The sequence below is a fragment of the Parus major genome, chromosome Z (assembly GCF_001522545.3).
Source record: "Parus major isolate Abel chromosome Z, Parus_major1.1, whole genome shotgun sequence".
NCBI lineage: Eukaryota > Metazoa > Chordata > Aves > Passeriformes > Paridae > Parus > Parus major.
In genome coordinates this window covers 38,671,734-38,693,732 of record NC_031799.1, presented here as the reverse complement: position 1 = coordinate 38,693,732, position 21,999 = coordinate 38,671,734, and positions in this window count along the sequence as shown.

Genomic DNA, 21,999 nt, shown 5'->3' with positions numbered 1-21,999 from the left:
ATTTTAGAATTTCACTTCTCTGATAGGAAGCTTATAATCCTGATCCATATAACCATGCCACAGTACTTGAAGGAATTCAGAAAAGTAGTCATATCCTTCATGACATTCAGGTTAGGATAGGGATTCAGAATTCTCTTATCTGATGATAAAATATGGTAGTGGCATAACTGATAATGTAATGCAAACACTCTCCACTGCAGAAATCTCTCAGGAATGACAGCTGTTAGATTTCTCCACCAAATACTCACCTAGATGAAATTTTGGATACATCACAGTAACTAGCAAAAAAACTCACAAAAGTTCAGCAGGAGAAAGGCTCTCAGATCAAGATATCTTGAACTGATTTAATTCATTTTAGGTAACAAGATAGACAAAATTGCAGTTAAACATATGATCTCATTATTCTTATTCCCATAAAAATCTGTAAAAACATGTTTTATTAAATTAAGTAAATCATATTTTCAGAATGACTGCACTGGAAAGTTTATCTTGAGCTGGAGAGTTCTAGAGATTTAAAGCCAAAGAAGCACAAAATTTTATACAGTATAGAAGTTTGTGTCCTAAGGAAAGGAAGGGGCCATTAAGAAAGAGAGATTACCTAGATGAATCATCCCTCTGTAAACAATAGAAAGAAGATATAGATGCTTTAGGAGACAGTGTCTGACAGCAAGGAAACTATGTATAAAAAAGAAGACCTTTCCAACTATGCCTGTTTAATAATATATTTTTAAATCAAGAAATGGTAAAAAAACAAACAAACAAACAAATAAACAAGCAAACAAAAAATGAACCACAACCCAAAGGGAAAAATTGAAACACACTGACCTGCAGCCTAAATACAATCTCAAAAATTAATATCAATTTTCATTAAGTAGAAAAGATATGACAGTAATTATTTCCCTAGAAGGAACTATGAAAACAAAAATGTCCACAGCTGAGTTGGAAGTAATTTATACTTTGTTCTTGAGGGAATGAGGCAGGGGAGAGGGAAAGAGGATAATCTTTATTCCAAAATAATGGTAGCTTATAAAACCCAGCCTGTGTTATAAACAGCTATTGAGCAGTCTCTTCTGGAGCATCCAAGAATTGTGAAACAGCAAATATGGTATTTCTTCACACAACCAGAAAAAGGGGTAGACAACTATAGATCTCTGATTGAATGCAAATTTTTACAGGAGTTTTTGAAGAAGATAGTAATCAAGGGCATGGAGAAATAAAATGTTATAATATAAAACACTATTTTTATCAGAGGTTAGAGTTCATGATATCAGACTAACCTAACATCCTTTTCATAAGATGATTTTAATGATACTTAATTAATAAAAATGCAGTAAACATCTATCTAGATACAAGTAAATCTTTTCATTCAGTACCTCAGGAGAATTTATCCTGTGAAGTGACAAAATGCAGTTATTAATTCAGAACCATTAAGATGGTGTATCATGTGTCCTTGGACGTGCTAGTAGCTGGGGGCTGCAGGGCCAGTCTCAATGAGGAGAGGCTGGAGCCACAAGCACACAAGCTGGCAGCAAGTGAAGACAGCTCTGTCAGACCCACTGCAGCACACAGCTGAGCCCTCAGACAAGCTGATGGCACCTGTGGGAAAACATATTTAAGAAGGGATAAAAACACTTCACAGCAGCTGTGCGAGAGAAGGGGAGGGGAGTGAAGGAAAAAAAACCAAACAAACAACATAAAACGGGTGAGAGAGACTACCCTGCAGACACCAAGGTCATTGAAGGAAGGAGAGGAGATGCTCCAGATGTTGGAGCAGAGATTTGTCTGCAGCCCCTGGTGAAGACCATGGTGAGTCAGACCAGGGAGGTCTGCAATGTGGCAGGTACCCACCTGCAGCCTGTGGAGTGACTTATGCCAAAGCTGGTGGGCATGCCCTGTGGGAAGATGCCCTGAGGTAGAAAACCCTCACCAGCACAGGTTTTCTGATAGAAACTGTGGCCTGTGGAAGACCCATGCTGGAGCAGGTGAAAAGGAGGAAAGTGCAGCAGAGGGGAGCTGTTATGATTCCATTCCCATTTCTCTGAGCCAGGGAAATAGAGGATAAGAGAATATAGAAACGAAACAGAGCCTGAGAAGAATGGGATGTGGCAAGGGTGCTTTAGTTTTTGTTCTTTTTTCTCAGCATTCCTCTCAATTTTTCACTGGCAATATATTAAATTAATTGCTCTGGGTTGAGATTAGTTTGCATGTGATGGTAATTGATGAAAGAAAACTCTGCTTATATCTCAACCAGCAGTCTTTTCCATCTAATCTCACAAAGTGTAATGAGTAATATCAAAAGGCTAGTTTTTACGGTAATGGAGTTGGGAGGGTCAACTTGACACACACCCCTCACCCACAACCTCTATTTTCACTAGTTACTTCCTTGCGGTGTGCAGCTATGATACTGCCATAAAAGGTCAGAAGATGCAGCCTCTGTTGAAGAGATGGCTCAAATGAGGTTGTCCTGTAGCCTGGTATAACAGGATGGGAGTAAGAGTTTTACAACTGGGTTATTAGGGACTAGTGACAAGACATGCACCTTATGGTCCTGTTACTTTATTTTCTGATTTTACTCTCTCCTCTCTCAATGTTCCTTCTCTGTGATTAATTTCCATCCTCTTTATGCTACTGAGCAGACAGGTTCATGCTAGGGGAAAGCACCTTGTGGGAAGACTAAGTTTTCATCACTGAATAGAAAATCTAGGCTTCTATCGAGTTGTTGTAATAGCAGTTGCCATGGTGACACACAGGTTGCAACAGTGGCTCTGATTCTCCCTCACAATTTCTGGCTCTATAATAAAGCAGTTGTTGCATCTGTGAATGTTTTTTGATGAGTTTTCTTTAGGGCATCTCTGTGAGGCCTTAAGCTCTTCATTTTCTCTTACCCATTTGTATGGACAGATTATGTCAGTCCCGACTCAAGCTAAAAATCAAGGTGTGAGGCAAAGGCACTTACTAATTCCTCTCAGAAGACAGCTGTTGATAGATTTGGCTGCCATATAATCAAGGAAAAGGGGAAGCTCAAGAGTAGGTGTGAAGTCTCCAAACTGAGCCTTGTTTTAATTCCCAGCTAACCTTGTTCTGCTTGTTTTACGCTGAAGTCAGGCAGTGGTGGCTCCTACACTTCCCAGTTTGGCACTGCACATATGAAAGGGACTCTCAATCTGTTAGTATTTAGAAAAACATACTAAGAGACCAGATGATTACGCAGGACTTGAAAGTAGTAACTGTATAACCCCATATTAGGCCTACAGCAAAACAAGGGGAAAACAGCTATTTCTATCCTTTCCCATTAATACCCCATTATCTTCCTACGCACTTTTAGGCTAAACAGCAGACAAGGAGTTTTGATCACTGGTTTGCAGCAACTCCATTGTTCAGCCATGACAGCCTCATGTACTACAGTGCAGAAAAGAAGTTCAGTTCCTGTACAAACGGGGTACATGCTGGTGGGTGCAGCCCTGAGTTATTATTGGACTAAAGAGAGAAGATAACAGACTTGGTTTTTAATCTATGTTTATCCTGCTTAGGAATCACATAAGTAAAAGCATGTTGTTAATGTCACATTGCAGCAATGTTTCCACCTCATCTATAACATTTTGAAGGCCAGTTTATTACTTCTGTCAACCAGTCTTTCCCTGTAACAGCCAATAAATAGAGCAACACCTTTCATCAAGTATCTTCTCTAAATAGCCTTTACTTAAATGCATGAGGAGACACTTGCTTCCTCCTGATGATTTTTGGCACTTGTGCAGACAACTTGGTTTACCACTTGTGTGCTCATTTTTAATCAGCTTACACACTGTCCTCAACAGGTTATGCAGCCAGTGGCCAAAACCACTTCTATTTTATGATGCACCAGCTAAGATCTAGTGTACAGTTGAAGAGATCCATTCTTCTTCCCAAGCCATGTGGATTATTTTTCAGGGTGCATCTGCCAGCACCTCAGTCTTGACCATGAACTGGAAAAACTGGTGAGAGCTTTATTCAAATCCCTGATGGTTTCTCTGAGTAGTTAATTTATTTTTTTATGCATGTCTCAGCATGATCCAGATTGTTCTTTACTTACCTTCTTCTTCCTACAGCTCTCCCAAGTGCTGCCTGAGTAATTTTACTGATAAGCAGACTTATAAAATCCAATTTAATTTCAAATAACTATGAAACAATTCAGGGTGAAAGAAGAAGGGGAAGTCAGATTTTTGTTTAAGCTTTTTTTTTTGGTCCTGCTTGTCCTGCCTTTATCTGCTGTTACTCTTTATTTTTATTCTGGTTAAATTACAAAAAATACAAAATATCAAGTTGGAAATGCCATATTTGGATTTGAAAATGAATTTCAGTTTTTCAAATATTGCTATCTATTGTTTTTTCTTTTCCTCTCTAAGTAGTTATGGCTCCTGCAAAGTGTTATGATTTCAGTAGAAGAGTTTTGCAGTGGCTAACTTTCTAACAAAGTTTCTCTGACTACATCTTTATACTACACATATTCTTCCTACACCTGTGACTGAAATAAAATAGCAGCTCTAGGTAGAATTGCTTAATTGGATCTCTATTATTTTCTTGTTCTTACTTCTTTTTATAACTCCAAATCATAGTCTCATGTTAATCTGAACACTCTTGAAAGTGAAAAATACATAATTGTTTTACAAACCAATTTTCTCCACTTAGGTAATTGTATAGCCTCCAGATTGATGATATGACAGCATCTTTCTAGCTCTACACAGTCATCAGAAAGGAAATTTAACTATAATATCAGTCAACTTTAGGCTACCACTGAATAGAAATGTGGTCTTGTGTAAAACATGGTTTGCAACAAATTGGATGTGACAAGCAGGGAAGATCAGTAGATTACAGTTCTGAAATTGTAAGAATGGTTATACTCTAACCTATGCTTGTTACAGACTTTGCCAGGACAACAGAGGAGTTGAGTGTGATTTTCCATTCTCTTCACTGTCTTTGTCCAGTAGAGGAATCATTAAAAATATAATTCCTAACAGTATCATGTCAAGCAAATCAGAATATCATAATGGGAAAGTACATTGGCCTTTTCACTTCTTTGCAATTTGATTGGCTTGCCATTATGCTCCTTCCTTATATTTGAGTGAAGCTATAAACAGGTAAAGAGCTGCAGTGCCAGCTAACCATGAAATTGAACAGGTCAGTGCATCATGACACTTAACATACTATTCATTGGTTTTTCTCTTGCAGTACAAGTGCTGAACCAGAAACTGTGAGAGACAGACATTTTTCCCTTCTGTCATTAATTGGATCATAGGTAAAATTGGGGTTTAGCTTTCTTTCAGATTCAGAACAGTTGATCCCTGATTACTTTTCACCAAGGAAACTGAATGAATGCAGCAAACCTAGGTATCACTTTTATTGCCCTCTGTGATTAGAAAATAAACAAGTTAGGTTTAGTTAATATTTCTGTCTTCAGATAGCCCATACGAATTTTATCTATAAACACAATAGCATTGTATATAGCACAATCTTTCTTGTGCTCTTCAAAACCACAGGATTCTTCTTTAATCCATGCTACATTACAGAGTGATTTAAGGTACTTCTACTATCCAATCTAATTTTTTTGTTACTTTATCACTTCCAAAGCTGTGATAGGGATGCTCCAAAAGATAGAGAAAGCTAATAGACTCTCAACCTCTGAATTTTCCCTGCCTTAAACATGCACACAGCTTCAGTCATGAAGCTGATGACTATTGTTGCCAAAGAATATTAAAGGATTAATCATGGAATATATTTCATATGTAACAGAAAACAAGGAATAATGAAAGCTACAAAATGCCTTATCCAGAAATACGACTGATTCTCCATTGATAAATGTAGATTTGTATATACCTCATTGATCCGAAGTACAACTTTATCTATCTATGTGGGATGTTAGAACATAATGAGTTTTTCTCCTCAAATTAACCAAGGCACAAAACTTAATATTTGTTTCCTTTATGTTAGAGAAGAAGAAACAATGAGGGATCCCATATTAAGTGCTCTGGGACAAAGTTAACAAGTGAAAAATTTCTAATGAATTTCAGTCAGGAGTTTGAATTTTTGCTGTTTCAGTACTTTGCAATATGTAAAAACACTGGGCTCTTGTCACTACTAAGTACAGGTTTCAAAATGCATGAGAAAACCACTGAAATCTCAAGCACACGTTAAACTATTAGTACTTCCCAAATTTAATAAAATATTTTCAAATATATCTTCTCAAGGTTGAGAGAACTGCAGTGAACATTTATTTTTCTTATTCCAAGTATTTGTTATAATGAGACTGGCTAAGAATGCCTACATAACCACACATTTCATAAAAGACAAGGTTTTTCTCCTTCTCCTCCAAAATATCCAAAAATCAAAAAAATCAAAAAAAAGACAAGGTTTTTCTCCTTCTCCTCCAAAATATCCAAAAATCCAAAATGCTTTTTGGCTGAAACAGACACAGGTACAAGTAGCACTATGGCTAATTGGAAACTAGAAGTCAATTTACATTGAGAATTTAGTGAGCTGACTTATGATATTCTAGGTCTACTGGGTTAGTAAACTAAGCTTCCTGCATGAATTGATGTTGACTAATGCGGTTCCACACAAAAAAAAAAAAAAAAAAAAAAAAAAGAAAAAAAAAGAAAAAGACATTAAAGTAACCAATGACATTGCTATGAATTTAGTTTAAAATATTGCTCCCAGGCACAGAGCCAGATTTGAAGCTAGAGCAGTCTTTTACCTTCAGCTAAATTAGAACATCCTATGTGTGTTCTAAGCAGAATTGCTGACACAACCTTGATCAAAACAGGCTGAAATGCATGGCTTTAATAGAGTTGTGCAGTCGTTTCCATTAGCATAAATGTCTTCTGCAACACAAGCAAAACAAAACTCTCCATTTACTGAACTCAGCACAGATTTGTGTGTTTTTATCGTCTGTGATTTATGAAAGAATAGATCACATTAAAACCAGCAGTCTTTCCAAAAGAAATAAGTGTTTCAGCAAACAACTTCTGAAAATTAAAACCTCCACTCAAACTCAGATTACCAACTCATAGACATGATTTAATCAAGAACTTAAAAGTGCATCTAAAAGTTTCACATGACTGGCTATAAAATATCAGCTTTCTTCCGTCTTCTCTTCTATGGATCGTATTCCTTGTGAAGGACTGAAAATACTTGGTTCATTAAAGTCTACTTGGCAGAGATACATATGCAGACAGAGAGTAGTACCACAAACTTAACCTAGCTGGGACTTTGAGTATCATAATAGCAGCCTGATGGAAGAAAAATAAATACTCAGCAGTGGAGGTACAAAGGCATATCACTAGCAAAGGTTACACTTTTGCTACCTAAACTAAGGCCCCTTTCCAAAAGCCCAGTTTTGAGAGATGGTAGAAAGCAACAAAGCTAAGATTCCCTGAATCACTGCCATTATCCTGGACTCATGGGCTTTTATTTATTCCAGGTAGATTAATTTATTCCTTCTATGATCCCACCAGTTTTCCTTTCATCTGGGAGCAGACAGGCTGTGAACCTGTTGGTGCTCTCACAGTTCCCTAAAAGCTGCCTTTGCACTTCGGGGGTTTCATTCTAGCCCCATGTTTCTTTTTGCAAGGCAATTTTTTTCCTTGCCTCCAACCCTGGCTGTATGCAGGATGGCTGCAATCTTTTGTATAGAAATCTAACTTGAGAAATATATGTAGACCATATTCACTCCGCAAGGCATTTCTGTTCATATTTCTGAGCTTCCAAGACAGGTAACAAACTTAAATCCTCCACATGTGGCATAAGGGATACTGTGTTAGATAGGATTAGACAGCTAATCGGGGTTTCAGAAGAGGGACTTAACTTTGTTTTCTGATGGGATATTTAAATATCTAAATCTTTTTTCCAGATCTGTCACTTAGTTTATGTCTTCCCTCTTCTCTGTCCCCTTCTCCCCCACTCTTTCCCCTTCTTCTTTTTTCTTTCAAAAACAATAAAAATTAACTCTGCTTGTACTGTGCCTTGAACCCAAGTATGCTACTGTGTAAACAGCATCTATTATGTTGTTTACAATAGCAGAACTGTTGTAAAATAGCTGCTGCTTCTACTACCACTATTGATACAACACAAGAAAACAAATGGATAATGTACCATATAAGGTAGAAAGAGAAAATTAGATAAAATAATTTGTGGTTTTTTCTCTTCCATGATAGAATATTTATCTACTAAAGAGATTTTACTGATTCCCTTAAAATAATATTTCAAAGCTCTTTATCTGTCTTTTGCTGTGATGTGAAAGTTCCAGTGGCACTCCCAGTGTTTTAAGGAGAAACTGTTTATTACACTGTGAATTAAAAAATATTTGTTTTAGAATGCCAGGAAAAAAATTCACAATCCATTTTATGTGATACCCTATAGTTGGCTGTTTCTTTAAAAAGCAGCATCTACAATTTCTGCATGTGTTTCAACTCAATATACTGCAAAACTATAGCCTTTCTATATAAAAATTAACTCTGCGATCTAACCAGCCTCTTAGGTAACAGAAAGGACAAAATCAGACAATGTCAAGCATTTTAAACTGCACATTTTGTGGCATTGATTGCAAAAGAAACTACCTTAAGGCAGAAACTGATTATCAGGTTAAGAAGGCAGGAACATTTTTTTTAAGCCTTGACCTTCAGGAATGTGCAGTGATGAAAACTGGCATAGTTCTCAGATATGATAACGACAACTTTAAAGACAAATTAAAGGATTGGAGTTGAAAGTAATTATTTGCGTAACATGGTTGAATTAATTCATTTTTCTAAAGATATTTTTAATGGTGGAAGGTATGCTCTCATGTGACATTTGATTTGTCTGATCTGGGGAGCCATGTCCCTTTGATCTTCTAGCAATGGTCTATATTTTCAGCTAGCATGGCAGAAAAATAAGGAGATTGCCCTTGCCTCAAAAGGCAGCAAGCAAGAAGCAGAGTGTGGAGAAAGTAACTGGTAAAGCAGATTACATAATATTAATCTAATTTTAGTTGTTTAAAACAACTCGTCCTTGGCAAATTGTAATGAATTGAGATGAAATGTGGAGTAGCGGCTCACTTATCTTTTCTTCTAGACAAATACAGTAAAAACTATTTCTGTTAATAAGTACTGTACTCATGTTAGGAATCATGGTGGTGCCTTTCTCAGTCACTCTAGGACTTTGAAGGATGGATGTGGAGTTTGGCAGTGCATTGACCATAGTGGAAGGAATCATGCAATTAACCATGTGTAGGAAAATGTACCTGTATTTAGAGAAGTAGATAATTTACCTAAAACCAGCTTTTCATCATATTCTGCAGTGAAATCCTTCAATTTCTCGCTTTCTACCTGTGCTTCTTTTCCTTTCTTACAGTCACTAAGGTTCTGTTCACAACAGAACAGGACCACTGAACATGGTGTAGTCCAAATCCAAATGAGACTTCCTTCCTAGGATCCTTTCACAAAATCTAGTAGAAATGACTATGAATGGGAGGTCCACCATCCTTTGCTAATACAGAAGTTGCTTCCAGAAAAATATCTGGCAAGACAGAAAGCAGAAAGAGAAGTAGACCAGTTGTGACCTTTAGCTGAGTGACACATGAGCACAAAAAGAAAAAGACTGGGGACAGTTCTCTTGCTCCCAAACCCAGCTGGTCCAGCCTGGGACTGGAGGGATGAGAGAATGTAAGGAAGCCAAGACTGGTGGCTACAGGGCTGTTTGAGAATACAGAACTGGGGGCTCTGAGCACAAAAATTTGCAACTAGTTTAAAGGTGAAGAGGTTGGCCTGGACATAGAGAAGCAGTTGTTGCTGAGAGCCTGGGCTCAGGCCAAGTAGCTAGCACTTACTTGACAAGAAGTCTGGCAAGACTGACTGGTTAGGCAAAGAGCATGCAATAATGTTAGATGGTTAGAGAATGAGTGGATTCTGGCAGAAAGAATTTCAAATCTCCACTGGAAGGAAAGGTAGAATAAAATCCCAGCAGTAAGAAGCCCGTTTGAATGAGCAAACAGACCAAGGAAAAAGAGCAGGTATAGCTAAGGGGCACTGTGTTGGCTTAAGGAGAGTACAGGGATGAAAATGGGAAGAATCTATAGAATAAGAGATAAGACTAGGCCTTTAACAATAGATGAGACAGGTATAGCTGCAGTAGAGATTTTGCCTGAATAGTAGAGACTGGAAGAGAGAAGACAAAGGCAACATGACTGGGAGAATAAATTGGTTTGGGAAGGAACATGATTGGAACAGAGAAGAGAAAACAGTAATAGCGTGTGTTTATGGCTGTATATTGTCAGATAGAGGATTAGATTAGATACAGGAATTGAAGAGAAAATTTTTAAAAATTTGTTATAGTTCTATTATCATCAAATACAGAAACAAAACAAAACAAAAAAAAACAAAACAAAAAAAAAAAAAACACTGACCATTCACGAACTGACCACTGCTGCTGTATCATCTCCAGTGCAACAGATCCAGTGACATTGATAACCAGTACAGGTGAACATATATTAAAAAAATGTGCACTTACCCACAATATGGCTGACCTTACATTTGATGCCCTTTGTCTAGAATAATAAGCTCAAAAGCAAAGAACCCACAGAAATTAAAAATGTTCTAAGGTTACTAAACAGGGCAAATGTTGTTGAGGTAGTATTTTGAAAAACTGTTTATTGCAGTCACTAGGAAGAGGCTGAAATAGAAAAAATAGCAGGAAATGAACTACCATGTCATAGCATACATGTTGTAAAATTAGATTAAGCTTCTTAAAACTACATTTAATCCTGACTGTTTCTAAGTTTTAATGCTTCCTCACCAAAATTAATTCATTTTAATGTAGCTTTCTGAGTAAAATATTTTTTTAAAGTAGCTTTTTCTGCAAGTTCTTGATTCTCTTTTTTTAAAATTTAAATAATCAGGTCATATACTAGCTCTGTTTCTGACATACAGAGGTGTCTGGGAAAGCTGAAAGAATCAGATATTTTAGGCAGTTCTCTGCTTGTAGGTACCAACCAGCTGTAACCTCTTGACAGATCCAACATAGACTTTGCCCCTACTGAGAGTATGCAGCATCATCCTGCTGCATCCCCTTTCCAGCTGGATCTTGCATATTGATGTCTGCTTGTCATATTCAAAATAGGAATGGAAAAAGTAATTATGAATAATATATAATACAGTATTAGCTATAACTGCCTGTCAGGGTTTTAAAATATCTACAGAGTGCAAAAGATAATCCTGAAAGACAGGCAGCTCAGAAAAACAGAGAGTAAAACCCCAGTTTTATTTCATGACTTTGGTCACTTGACTGCAGTTTATAGTTAGGCTGCAAAGATGCTCAGATTAGACAGAAGTGAAGGGTATCAATGAATAGATAAGCAGACAGGCAGGCAGAGAAGAATTTTTTGCCATTTTAAAATGTTGCAATGTTTCTGTCACAAACTGAAATGTATTCATACCTCCAACACATGTATAGGGACAATTCATTCACTTGTCCTCATTAACCCTATGCCGTGAAGATGACTACCATTTAAATATTCTCTTTTATTTACTAAATACAAGATATCATGACTACAAACAATAGTATTCAGGACAGTTACTGCAGAACTAGATATTTTTTTGCATTTTGGTTTTTCTGGAGTGGCCATATACACAAAAATTGCAGAGTTTTGGATAAATGTCCATTATAGTCATGCCAGGTGAAAATTAAAACATATATCACCCTCTGAAGGCTCCTGTGACTAAAATAAAATCTTAACCATTCATTCTTCCTTTTATGACAGAAAAATATTGGGCAAATTAAGTAGAGTGTAATATATGAAATAATGTATTCATCAATGCATCCAAGAGGACACTGAAGGAAGTAAAAATATTACTGATTTTGTTGTCTTCAGTCAGAATGATGGAGTGGCAATAAGTCATTTTTGTGCATGGACTAGCGACTTTTTTGCATATTTGCAAGGTGGATATATGGTGGGTTTCTTCTTCTGCTTAGACAAAAATGTGATTATTTTTGTCCATCTTCAGCTTAGGTTATTGCATAGAGGCATGCCAGTACTTTCAGCTTTTAATATTTACATACAGTTTTTAGAGCAGCAAAAACACTGTGCTTAGCACTTGCAAAATGTTCTGTCAAAAGCTGCATAAAAATAAGATCAAGCACCTTCTGACAGTATGTTTGGGAATTAAAACAATAAGACACCATATATCCTAACACTGTACTTAACAAAGTAAAATATAAATAAATAGATGTGTAGGAATCAACACCTTCACATTGCTTTACAGCTGACTTCCTTGATAGCACCAACACATTTGTAAAATTAATGTAGTCAAAAAAGTAATTCAGTATTCCTATCCAAAATGCTAGCTACATTGCACTTCAGACTTTTTTTCTTCCACATCCTAAACCCAAATGAAATAACTAATTTTTAAGAACCTGGAACTCTGCACTGGCAAGGGCTGTTGTTGGGCTTTGACATTGGTTAAAAGCCAAGTACCCATAAAAAAAAAAATTCACTCATTCTCCTCTGCTATAGTTGAGCAGAGGAGGGGGAAGAAAAAAGCTGAAGGGCTTATGACTTGGGATAAGGATTGGGAGAAAACATTAAAGGTAAAACAGGCTTATATTTAAACCATATAAAGAAAAATTAATTAACAGAATTAAAAATTGGTAACACGGTTGTCTGTGTCCACAATATGGTTTCTGTCAAACAGAATTTGATCCACTCACAATCTTTAAAATATAGCATCCAAGGCTGGCAGTTTCATTGCCACTAGATAACAGCTGTGTAAGGAAGGTTTCAAGTCAATCTTTCCAAGGCTCCCAGAAGTGTTGATACAGTACCTTTAAAAAACATGCTTTAAAAAGTACATTACTCAGCTGTTGAACTTCTGCAGGACTTTAAAATTCAAATAGGGAATAAGGCTAAAATGTATTAGATTATCTTAAAACCACAGAACCATAAAATGATTTAGGTTGGAAGGGACTTTACAAAATATATAGTTCCAGCCTCACTACCATGGACAGAGACACCATCCACTAGAGCAGAAAAAGCCCCATCCAGCCTGGTCTTGAGCACTTCCTGGCATAGAGAGTCTGCATCCTCACTGGACAACTTCTTCCAGTGCCTCACCACGCCCACAGTAATGAATTTCTTCTTAATATCAAAACTAAACCTACACTCCCTCATCTAAAAGCCATCACCCCTTATACTGTCACTGCAATTTAATACCTTTGTAAGAAATCCCTGTCCAATCCCTCTCTGAGAAGTGGAAGGTGCTGTACGGTCTCCCCAGAGCCTTGTCTTTTCCAGGCTGAACAACCCAAACTCCCTGGGCCTGTCTTCAAAGGAGGAGTATTCCCCTGAGCCCTCTTATCACTTTTGTGGCCCTCTGGACTTGTTTCAACAGGTCTAGGTCTTTCTTTTGTTAGGTGCCCCCAGAGCTGGACACAGTATTCTGGGTTAGGTCTCACAAGAGATTCCCTCCTTAAGTATAACTTGTTATGTGCAACTGAAGTTAACTTTTCCTGTATTATCAGAGAGACTTTATTTTTCAGTGCAGCAAAATATAGTGTTATTATACTTCCTTGGCATTCTCCTTGGTATCCTAATGGGTCATTCCTTTATTTCCTCAACTTTGATTAATTTATTCTGAGCTGGCTGTTTCAGACCACAACTAACAAAAAAAAAAACTGTCTGCAACCATAAATTGCCTAAATTTTATTCCCATTTTCTCCAAACTGATATTTAAGCTTCTTTTTCATCCTGTGTAATATAAAGGATAGATATGACTGTTAGAAATTAGAATGTTTCCCTGATTGCTTCCAAAACTAAGCCAAAGCTTTTCTGACAACTGTCCTAATTTCAAGCAAGAATAGAGATAAAAACATACAACTTTCACTGTATTTCCTCCTACTTACCACTCTATTTTCCAGCACCAAACTGGTCAATCATAAATGACAAGATATTTAAATAATTTCAAAATATATCTCAATATTTCTGCATGTTATTATTTCAACAAAATGGAAAACCAGATGAAATAAGAAAAAAATCAGAACTACCATAGAAAAAAAAGTAATTGAGTAGAATTTCCTCTACTAGGTAAAAGTATCTACTTTTCTACTCTTCTTCATTTTGTTTTATTTCCCATGGATTTCTTGTTGCTCTAATTGTTGTTCTGTATCTTTTGTAAGAATACCTGGAAAATATAGTTCCACATATTATGAAATACTCTTGGACCAGAAGTATAACTTGAGTCCCAAAATACATGTCAGTGTTTTGGCAACCAAGATCCATGTACCAACTCATGACTACAGAAAATATTGGATCATAACTATGATGAAATCAAAGGAAAAACACAGAAAGACAGTTTCATAACAATTGTTCAGTCATTTCACAGGGGCAAAACTGGAGATGCTAATCTTACAGGTGTAGAGAAAAGCAGAGTTCCAAATTTCAAAAAGTGTCTTCTTTCCAAAATTAAAAAAAAAAATAAAAGCCCAAAGAGAATGGAAGTTCTCTGAGTCTACCATGCTGTTTTCCCCTTCCTCTTTCTAAAACTTTTCTTTAAAATTAGATAAAAATTATGTCAAGATTTTGGATCCAAGCACGGTGATGTTTTACAGCTACGTTAACAGTGGATCTTTTCCTCAAAGATCTCAAGTCTATTTTGTCATTTGGTCCATATATCAGCACCTAAGGGCATGAATGTAATTTATTCTTTGCAGACACCTAAAAAATATATTTACTAATATGGATTTTGCTTATGGAGCCATTCTGCATTTTTATCCAGCTATCTTTGAAAGCCAAAACTGAAAGAGCAAATTCAGCTAAATGAAAAACACCCTTGCTATACAAACAGAAATTACATTTATTTCAACATACAGTATAAGGTCAATGTGTTATTGCATGGATATATACACTTTTTTGTTGTTGCTTGTTACAGTACTTAGATTAAAAGTTGCTGAAGTATATGTATGCACTTTGATGTAATGGGAAAAAATGGATGCTTATCTCACAGAATCACACCAAAGCTATGAAACCAGAAGTTTTTAGATGCCATGGTCAAAAGCAGGATTTGGTTTCATTCAAAAGTATCAAATTATACATATAAAACTATCAGTACAAATTATAACAGAAATATCTACATTTCAATATTCAGGAAAAAATAATGGATTCTAAAGTATATAAACATCACATGAATACTCATTTTCTCTTCCTGTATATGTAAAATAATAAAATATCTCTGTCCAATTTATTTGCACTTGCTGGGGTATACTAAGTTAAATAAATTTTTGGGCCAAGTGACCCTCTTCCTATAGCTTGTAATCACCTTCAGTGGAAAATTTTATTCCGTACAAAAAAAAAAAAAAATTATAAAATGGTTCTTTGTCATTCCAAATGGAGCAAGTAATAGCTGGATTAGGATGAAATTGGATTTTGGAGATGGAAAAAGGAGATTGCTCTTTCTTCCATTCAACCACTGAAACTTAAGGGCTGGTTACTTGTCCAGCTCTGCCTTACACTGAATGCAGCCTCTGCCTGACATGGTTTCAAGCACCCACTTTCTGCAGCAATAGCAACCCAAGCTGCTGCTGCCTCCTCGACTTTATGGTTCCTTGGAATAATGCCAAAAGAATGAAATGAAAGTGCATCAGATAGGAACACTTAAACAGAGATAAGCTACATTTTCAACTTTAAAATCCCCCTCAATCTAGTTTTCCAGAGATGTAACAGAAAAAGAACTTTCCACAGACGAGGAACAGGAAAGAATAAAAGCTGGGAATGCCATTCCTCCTCCTCCTCCTGGTAGAAAGGAGAACTTCTCTATCAATAGCCCTGTGTGCCTCCTAATAAAGAGACACTTATCAATTGCAGGCAAGTGTTTAGTCTAGAATTGTTGAAAATGGACTGTAAAGTTTTTGCTTCTGAAATTGGCACATCACTATTTTAGGAAGTTTATAAATTACAGGAATTCAACTCATTATAGAACAGTATAGTATAAACAGCATAAGTAACTCAGTAGAAAATTATGTTTCATTGTTTGGTTCAAAGTCTTTAAAATTTTTTTTGACCTTACAAAGGCTATAATTTGTTTTGCTGCTTTTCCCAAAGATAACAAAGGGAAGAACATGAAATTACCATGAATACATTTGCATTACTAGTGCAATGGAGTTTTATGCTCCAAAAAGGAAGCATATTCCTCCATACTCTGAAGAAAAGATATAATGATCAGTGGATTAGGCTAATGATTCCAGTAAGTCTCCTTGAATACTATTACTGGTAGAAATGCATCCAGGAATATCTTCTAATTAAGTAATTGCTATTAGAGTCTCAGCCAGATGCTGGAACTAATTCTGAGTGCTTAGTAGCCATTAGATAGTCCTAGAGACAATAGGTCGGCAATTAATAAAATACAGGATAGAATAATTGCTTCGCCAGTAGAAATTACAGGCTTGCTCCTGGTTTATTATGTTTAGTTATCCCTTGCTGTGGTTTCCATTTGCTTTAAGAGAAACCACAAATATCTAAGCTTCTTTTTTCATATTAAAAAAAAAATTCAAAACAGACTATTAGAAAAACTCTTTGGTTATAATTTAAATGGAAATTGAGTTACTGAATGCCCCAAGTTTTGAGTCCATAATATCAAAGTGTTACCATTTAGAAGTATTCAAGGCTAGAATGTGGCCTTCAACTGATCTGTTGAGTGCCATCCCTGCCTATGGCAGGGGGCTTGGAATTAGGTGATCTTTGAGGTCCCTTCCATCCTAAACCATTCTATAGTTCTATGAGTCCATGAAATTTATGAAATTAATTCACAAATGATTCAATTTCTACACTTTGACACTTGAGATAACAGCATATGGTAATTTATCTACACTGTCTAGAGTCAATTTAAACTCTAATCCTGCACCAGTTTATGTGCAATCATATTCAGCACCATGAGCTTTCAGAGAAAATTCAGGGTGCAAAGATGTTAAAAGCCCAATATACAATGTACTGCCCTGTATTCCTAAAGGTACTGTCCATATCCATTAGTATTCCTCTACTAGACAAAATACTTTTTTCCATCAGCTGTGATATATATTTAAGTTTAGTATATTTGTAATGATGTTGTAAAGAATGAATGATCCAATGTATTTTTCTTTCACAACTCTCTATAGAAAAAATATGATGAGTCTGGATACAAAAAAAAAAAATCAAGTACAATGCTGACAGCAGAGTCTATCAGAATACATTGAACTCTACAACCCTGACCTATTTCTGTACCTGCTGTATACTAAACAATCAAGTGATCTCATGGGCTCTACAAGACCTACTAACTCTTTAACTTAGAACTTTTTGTTTGGGGTTTTTTTTAGTATGGCATGCCACATTTCAACATTAGACAAGAGATGATGCAAAGCACACCTGCTAAGAACCTGGAGGCTTTGTAACCTAAGCCTGGAAAGGCAAGTTTAAAACAGACATATAAAAAGCTATTTTAATTTTAGAAGACATCCAGCAAATATAATGGTAAATTTGGGATTTTTTTTTTCTTCATTAGAAAGAAGTATTATATATATTTTTTTGAAGATAGGAACCTGATTTGTTCCATACAAGATTTCTATAGTCAAAATCACTTTATGAAAAAGGAGTTCTAAAGTTTGCTTGAAAGCTTGAACTTTTCCAGCCTTCTAATGCTTGCTTGAGTGACAGAATGATATTATTCTGAAGGTTGCACAGTGACTCTTTGATCTTAAAGCTTGTAAGGGCTGTCTCACATGTGCGTGTTCTAATATTCACTGATAATCTGACTTGAACTTCAAGGCTTTAAGACCTTGGATCAGTGATTTGCAATTCAAGTGCCTAAAAAAAAAAAAAAAAAAGGAAAACCAGCTTAGTCTTATTAAGTGTTGTTGTAAAGCTATTGAAAGCAATTTTTTTTTAAGCAGCTCTGAAGTTCTGGACAGAAACTTTGCCTACATAAATACATAGAGAATGTCACAAATATCAGAGAAGTGGGCTCCCTTGAGTCACCTTTTCCCTCTGCCAACCCATAAGAAATCCACACAAAATTTTAAGTTAAACAAAATATTAAAACACTCAACCAGGTAGTCTAAGAAAAAAGGGCAAAAGAATTTATTTTTTAAGCTGCATCCTTAAGCTCTGCCCCTTTTTTGCTATGTGTTGTTTTTATTGCAATACAAATTGTGAACCTTCTGGATAGGATTGTCATAATGCAGTATGCTGTGCAGAGGTGTAAAAGGGAAAATAGTGTTAAAAACTTATATAGGAAAAATGCTAATACTAAATCCTGAACAAAATATAAAATGTAAAGAGACAGCCTGAAATGGCCTGTCATTTGTCTGTGTAAATTCCTCTGGCTCAAAAGCCCAGCCTGCCTGACAAGGGGTCCTCCAAGGCTTAATTGGTCAAACCTGTCATGAGACATGTCCTCAGTGAAAGGTGACTGCACTGAGGTCAAGACTGTAGCAAGTCACAGGAACAGTATCTTGCACTGAAGAGAATGGAAAACTAAGTCTACAATTTGTGCCCTTTACAAATCAAGTCATGCCAAAGTTCACTCAGAATAAAGTACTGTTCTAATTTTTTTTCTGATTTCCATCTCTCTGCTCTGTCTCCTTTAGCCTTCTTCACATTTTACATTCTTTTTCAGTAACTGCATTAAATAATTATGCTATTTTATCAGTTTTCATGTAATCACTGTTCCATCTTTATTTTAAAATACAGAGTTTGCATCAGTGATTTTCTTAATTACTTAATGTCTTAGGTGTGAGATAAAATATACTTATTTCTTTCCATTCAAATTTGTGTTTCCTAAAGAGCAACAACATATGTATTTGAGATTGTGCTTGAAAGTACATTATGGAATATAGAAAACTGTATTGGGTTTGCACAGGGGAAAAGACAAAATATTTCTATCTGAAATTCACAGCCTTCAACAACTTTGTTTTTGTTTGCCTATATTTTATAGTAACAGTAACCAGTGCACTGAATGTATACAACAGTCTTCCAAAATAAATTGATTAGTAAAGAAAAATAATTTGTTGATCTTTGTGGAGATTATTTAAAAAAAACCAAACTACTATAACCCTTAGAATCCTTAGAGATCATTAACAATTTAAAACATTTTTGAAACATCAAAAATAGTAGACTAGTGTTATGCCATTCAGTTACCTAGACTAAAAGAATGAGAATAAGTGGAAGACATACAATAATGATTTAGTAACTAAATCCATTCTGTGTTTTATTGACACAGAATTCATCAGAAATTAAAGTCTCGCAAGTAACAGGATGTCACAAAAACAAATAAAATTTAATTTACAGAAAAGAAAAGTTTAAACTATGGTTTGGCCTTGAATTATAAGGAGACTTTATGGTAGGGGAAGATTATTTGGCTCCCTATCACACAAAGTCAACCAATAAGCAAGGTGCTTTAAGCTTCTAAAGGTACAAATCATACATTCCTTTATCTAGTTTTTTTGAGTACCTATACATAGCCTAAAATTATTTTTAGGAACAATAATATCCTGTGATATGTGTTTTTACAAGCAGAAAATCACCTTGGGCCCCAAGACCACCTCAACATATTAATCCAGAAGTCCAGCCCTGAAACTTGGCCTAGTGCCCTGTACTTTGCTGCGGTGGATCTGGGGAGACAATTCCTCTGCCAGAGAGCTTCAAAACATAGTCTGTGAGGCTCCCTACATTACTTAAAGAAAAGTATGATACTTAAAGTACCATATAGGTTAAAAGATCTGTTTCATTGAAGAAATAGGCCCACATTTGAAGTAATGGAAAAACTATGCATTTTCTATACATGTTTTTTAAAGGAGACCACACACAACAAAGTCTCCTGGCAGTGAGTAATTGTTGCTGAAACATATGGTAGGAATGCATTAAATTTAAGGGTACATGACTGAAAATTTTTTAAGTGTATTATATGTGGAACCAGACCTTAATTTGTGTTCTCTAGCTAGAAGTTACCATCCTGTTCCATCATTGATGTTGTACAGGTTTCACATAGTCTTATAAATGTGGATGCACCCATAATCTTTTTTCCTTTTTTGTCTAACCTTATTACTTGACTGCTTATCAATTCCAAGAGAGAGATGATGGTTTTTTGTAATGCATTTCTCTTATTTTTGATTCCTCCACCTCCTTGATCTGTCAATCAAAATTACACCTTCTATAGGATAAGAAGGGAACAGCTTAAAGATCATGAATCTTCACTTTAAATGAGTTAACAACACACTAAGAAAACACAACAGATAGATAGATAGATAGATAGATAGATAGATAGATAGATAGATAGATAGATAGATAGATAGATAGATAGATAGATAGGTAATAGGCAGGCAGACAGGAGACAGACCGGCTTAAATAAAAAAAAGGATAAAAAAAAGATAAGTAAATGTGGCATTTACAATTAACAACCACAAGCCTACAAAAATTTCTGTTAAAATGATAGGAATGCTACGTGTGTTTGGATGCAGAATTGTACCATAAATTCAGAATGTAATCCCATATTTCAAATTCTGTCTCATTTCAATCAGAAATTCATACATTCAAGTTTAATTTCATTTTATTTACTCATTGTGACACAATAGGAAACAAGCATTTTGCCCTTTTAATAGAGACTTTACTAATGAGAATAACAGCTGTTCTCCAAATTTCTGTACTCCAAGGCATCTTAAAAAGATTGCACATCTTTTTATGTGTAAAAACAGTTGAAAGCTTTATGCATAATTATTTTGTGCAGTAGAGGTAAAATTAAAGTTCAAATGTAATCAAGTGGTTTATACTTCTCAATGTTTTGTTACACTGTTTTTGTAGTTTAAAAGTTTATTTTTTATGACAAAGAGCTAGTCATAAAAATTAAATTTTATTATTATAAAATAAAATTATTTTTAACAAAAAGTACATAATAAAAATTATATACAACCATACCTATATCCCTTATATGCATACCTATATTTGTTTTGTACAATAGAACTTTATAATATATATATTAGATCTATTATTTCTAGTTAATGCATTTAAGAAAAGGTTACACTAGACACCGGCTAATTAATTATTCAACATTTGGTTCTATTCTATTTTCTAAGCAAACCAGTATACAGCACCATAAAGCAAGTGATTAGAAAGGGCTTGTAAAACATATCCAAAACTAGGTATTTAAACAAATATGTCATACAGGAGATACTCTCTAGAAGCAATAGAAAAAAATATACAATACACACTATAATGTGTGTCATGCTACCCACACCTACATTTTGATCTATAGCATTCTATTTTTGCATTTTGGTGAAAAATTGGTATCAAGTTTGACTGACAATATTTATGGGTTAATTTCCCTATGTGTCAATCAAAGAAAATAAATTTCTCCAGAGGACATTTTTTAATGTAAATACCTATGCTCTTCCACTAATGTTAGGAAACATGGATATGATCTGCCTCTAGTGACTTCCCAAGAAGTCATTTATGACATTCAGTCTTACAACTCACTCAAGTCAAACTTATGTAGAAAAAATTCTAGGTACCTCTTTACTAAAGGCAGGCAACTTGCATCTATGGCTCATAAGGCAATATGCTACAAAACAGACCATGCAATTGGCAAACAGACAGCAGAGATACTTAGCTTTTTCTGGTACTGTATTTTTTACCATCTTTTTTTTAATCTCTGTATTTTTCATTTGACAGAAAAGGCATAAAATAAACTCAAACTGACTGAGAGACTTGAATTTTGCATGCAAGGAAAAGTAAAATATGAAAGTAAAGGAATGTTGCCGTTTGTTCGTTTTATTCTGATTATTAATTTAAGTGGTTTGTTCCTGGTGTTGTTCCCCCCATAAGTTATAATGGTTTTGCCCAGTTGTCAGTTCTGTAAACCCCTCCCCTTTTTCCTGAACCTTCCCTGTCGGTCACTTTGTTCCTGCCCCTAAGCCCCATCAATCTGTGTAAACCCCACCTTTTGTTCTAGCTCCTTCCCTGCCATTCATCCCTCCCTCGAG